This window comes from Solanum tuberosum, unplaced genomic scaffold (genome assembly GCF_000226075.1).
Source record: "Solanum tuberosum cultivar DM 1-3 516 R44 unplaced genomic scaffold, SolTub_3.0 scf00212, whole genome shotgun sequence".
In the NCBI taxonomy this organism is placed as follows: Eukaryota; Viridiplantae; Streptophyta; class Magnoliopsida; order Solanales; family Solanaceae; genus Solanum; species Solanum tuberosum.
The window spans coordinates 902-5,566 of NW_006239138.1; the positions used below are offsets into that span (position 1 = coordinate 902).

Here is a 4,665-nt window from a genome sequence, read left to right on the forward strand (position 1 = left end):
GGTCGATCCCACGAGGGAAATGGTCTAGACTTAACTTTAACCAACAATTATATTCGTTTAGTCAAATTATTTCTAGAAACAAGTATTTAAAGGGGGGGATTTGTGAGACAAATTGTAAGATTTCAGTAAGTAATCAGTAAACAGAAGTCAATTTTGGTTGTTATCAAGATGAGAAAATTAACTAGGGTATACGTGTTCCCCGCAAGCTCATAATGCAGTAATCCTAGTAATATCAATCCTTTCCTAGTGTACTACATGCAAAGTGATAAGTTAGGTATCTCTAAATCCTTGGTCCGACATATAGAAAATTTTACCCCGCACCTTGGTCCGGCTACGTGTGTATAATTTACTAACACTACAAGAAAAACAATCTCTAACGAAGGGAAAAATGGTCCCTAAATGTTCAAATCTGGTCCTAAATGCTCAATTGCGATGGGAAATGGCTGGTCGCCACCCGTCCTAATAGACGTCTTCGCTAAAGGTCAACTGGGACAAGTTTCTTTAACTGGTCCCTAAATGTCTTTTGGGATGGGGGCAAACATTGGTCGTTATATGCTTTTAAGGACCATATTTCTGGTCTCAAATAGACAGTTTATACCATGTAAAAGTATTACTTTTTGGTTCTTGTACTCTTTGGCGACGGGACTAGTCTGGTCTTAGATATATTTTAGAGACGAGCAATATTTGTAGTCGTAGATACTTCTTTAGAGACAAACAAAATTTCTGGTCCTAGATTAACCTTTATAGACAAGCAACAATTTCAGTCTCTAATGTACCACCAATGGTTTAAAGCTCAATATGACAAAAAAATTAAATTCATCAATCAATATAAAATTGCTACTGAAAATCTCAATACCAAAAGATAATAATATATAGAGAGGAAGAGACAGAGATATTTATTGCAATAAATTAGTTAGCATCCCAGATGTTCATTTCAATATTTTCTTAACTCAAAAATATAGCTAGCATCTCAGTTAGGCTATACTATTAAATATTCCATAACACTCATTGCAAAATAATAATGAGTTTGTGTATCTTCACTTGTTACTTCAATCTTCAAATCTGCAAGTACAAAATTTTGAGAAGACGATAATTAATTATTGGTATAGTAATATACAACAAACATCTTGGCTAATGAAAAAGATCCTTAAGGGTGCAAAGTATATGAAACATATAGAGCTAGAAGAAAATGATATTACGCAAATGTATAGTTCCTCTACAGATAAGAGGTGTCTACCCCAAACGCTCTTGGAGAAGGCTAGTGTAAAAATTATGATGGTCCGAGATGGATATAATTTTATTCTTGGCCCTACATGGTAGATTACTTTCTAAAGATAAAATTTCAAAGTGGACTGATGTAAAAGATATGACATGCTTGCAATGTTCAAACCATCCATGAACACTTTATCACCTACTGTTTCATTGAGAACACTCTACTATTATCTGGGGGAAATACTCAACTGGCAAGGATTATACAGTGTTGTACCATGATGAAATGAGGAAATCCAAAGGGTTGTGGTAAATGCAAGAGGTCATTCAGCTGTTGCAAATATATATATATATAGAGAGAGAGAATGTATTTAGCTGTTGGAGTATATTACATTTGATTAGAGAAAAATATGAGGCTATTTCAAAAGAAAGCAAGAACTAACTAAGAGTTGAATCAAATTCACAACACAAAGTTTTTTCCGGAGGTAATTCTAGAACAAATCATCTGGGAAAATACAACACCTTTTAGAGAAATTTGAGTGAAGATTGAAGCTTTTATCTACTAGCTCTATATATTTAATCTTCTTGTCATGTATGAGCTATTATGCAAAAATGTCTACATGTTTTTGAGACAGTTTGCCCAATCTTACAACAACCCTGTTCTTAATCTGATTTCCCCAGTGAGTAAATAAAATTATTTGCTCACACAATAAAATAAGTTAAACCGCTCACCTCAAATGCAGTATGAATTTCATCAAGTGTTATCGAAAAACATGAACAAAACTGCAAGAATATAAGAAAAATAATTAGAAAAGCTTTGAGTTTCATTAAAAAGTAGTCAAAATGTATTTTGAAGAATCACAACTATACAGAATCGTCCAGATAAGAGAAATAAATGGACTAAAGACAGAAAAGAAAAAATAGAGAAATTGCGCAGTTATGCAGAAAATAAAAATGGGGGAAGAAGAAGTTGAAAAAAAAGAGAAGTTTTTGTATCGAGTCCCCTCCAATTCGAGGAAAAGGGGTACTGCTGATGTAACTAATAATCTAATTGCATCTATAAAAATCCTCTCAAAACAAGGTACGTAAAGAAAAAATCTTCAACATAGAGATCTCTCCTTTATAAGTCGTCAAATTCTTACTCATGAAACATTTTGAAAAACAAAGATGTTTGGACCTAGCTTTCAATAGTTATGTTTAACTCTCTAATAGATTGCAATAATTCTACTATTAGTGGGATAATTTAACAATGAAAAATGAAGAACAGAACAACCCTCAAAGGAAGACAATCAAGCCAAGTAGTTCACAATGTCGGGAAAGTGGAAAAAGTTGTGCAACTGTTACATCAAACACTCTTAATTCAAGAAACCGTTAGTAAACTCTATCTCCATGAAATACAGATCAACTAAATAATATCCAACACCTATAGTATTATGGTGTTTTAAAGAAAAGTATATATTTTCCCAATACGCAAAGTCTTCTATACACCAATGCATACATACTCTTCAATTGTATTAATTTATTTTTTATCAGGCTCTTCAATTCTAGTGTTAATACTCAAGATATAACCATCCACATTAGTCGAAGTGCTTCATATTTTAATCATGCACATAATACAATGTTTTTTTTGAAACTGTGAACAATAATTTTAAAAATTACATGCATCACAGATTGATCGGAACAAAATTTAACATAGCATTTCATAATGAAACAAAAATATTTCATTGAGTTGTGATTTCAAATAAAGAAGAATCAAGTATTGAAATAATTCAACAGAAGAACAAGTGTAACAGTACTAGGAAAAACCAGTTTTGAAAAATTCATAAAATCTTCTCAATAGAGAATTTATTCTGCTCGAGAGTCTAGTGTTGTTTAATGGAACCAATAGTGTTACATGTCACCTTTATAATCCTTGATTTAGAGTGTTCTTCAAACATTTGGATCAGTATACTTGGATGGTAATTCAGAGGCAAACACGACGTTGAAATGAAGAATGTTAATTGCACAGTGACACATCTCAAAGATAAGAATGGTTAAGCAAAAGTGTTTCACATGGCTACAAAAGTAGACTTGTATTACATAAGCAAACGAGGAACTATAAAGTAATCAGGCAAGAGGAGAAAAGAAACAGCACTATAATCAGACATATAATTTAAGGCATCCATTTTAGAGTAGTAAAATGGCCACATGTAGCTTGTGTCCAAGAATAATTCAAATTTCTACAGAGCTCACAAATTAATAACATCAAATCAAACGCTCTCCAGATACTTTCAAATAGATAATTCCAGTTATGTATTCATAAGATACCTATAGGCTTAATGATCTCAAGTCATTGTGTTGTGGGGATTAGCCTGACGAATTAATAAATGGTCGTTTAGGGTGAGGCGTCAATAAAATTTGTTTAGTCACTAAGAGTCATACACTTTATCCATTTTGATTAATCTGAAAATTCGTTGTCCCTTTTGAAATGTTATCTTCAAAATGTGGCCCTCTTCACTCCAGAATCATGTAAAGAACATTTAGCACCTAGACCTATTCAAATGATTTTACAGTAATTTTTCAAACCCCCATACAACTTCAAATTAACCCATATAACCATGTAAAGGACATGGTTCAACCCCATATAAACATAAATCTTTAATAAAGAAGTTGGAAAAAACTGCAATAGAACAGAGCACCACACAAACACAATAGAATAGAATAGACTTAGAAAGTGATGGAACTAAAGTTTTGTGAAGATTAAAATAAATACGTATTTACATAAAAACAACTAGTATTTTGTCCACAATACAAGTAAAAGGCTGATTTTTTTAACAGATCTGGGCGCTTACTAGCTTGGTCTTATCTTTATTGCAAAACTACAGTTACAAAAAAGTAATTTTTGGCTTCAAAGCCCCACAATTCTTTGTACCATGGATGTACACATAAATAAGAAATCATATAAATGAAACCTGAAACACCATTAGTTTAGAGAAAACCTAACAAAAAACGTCATTAGTTTAGGGCAGAGCAAATAAAACAAGCAAAAATTACATTAATACAACTTATGGAAGAAAAAAAAGTAACTAGATCGGAAAAGAGGCATACCTAAAATTCTGTCTCGAGCAAAGCTAAGATGACATAAGGAAGAATATACCTTCCTTGAGTTTAGCGCAGAGCTACAATGAAATACTACCTTCACTGAGATTAGGGCAGAGCTGTGATGGAAAAAAAAGAGCGATTTGAAGAGAGACATCGAGATTAGGGCATCACCTTAAGACCATTGTTTTAAGAAAATAGAGTTCTTTTTAAATTTTACTTTGATAATATAATTTGTTTTGGCGCTTTAGTATTTGTTAAAAGAAAAGTTTTAATTTTTAAAAATAATGTAATATTAAATTTTTTGCACTTCCTAGCGATCCTTCCTGGCAAGTCCTCCAATTATATAATTTGGGACCAGTTACTAAATATTTTAGG

The 4,665-nt window shown here is 32.3% G+C and overlaps 1 long non-coding RNA gene across 1 annotated transcript; it reads right to left on the bottom strand.

The window, feature by feature from the left end:
• Positions 1–958: 958 nt before the first annotated feature.
• LOC107062238 (uncharacterized) lies at positions 959–4,318 on the bottom strand. Its single transcript, XR_001474506.1, has 3 exons — positions 4,297–4,318; positions 1,942–1,992; positions 959–1,062 (listed from the first exon to the last, which is right to left on the bottom strand). It is a non-coding gene; the product is annotated as an uncharacterized lncRNA (long non-coding RNA).
• Positions 4,319–4,665: the final 347 nt, after the last annotated feature.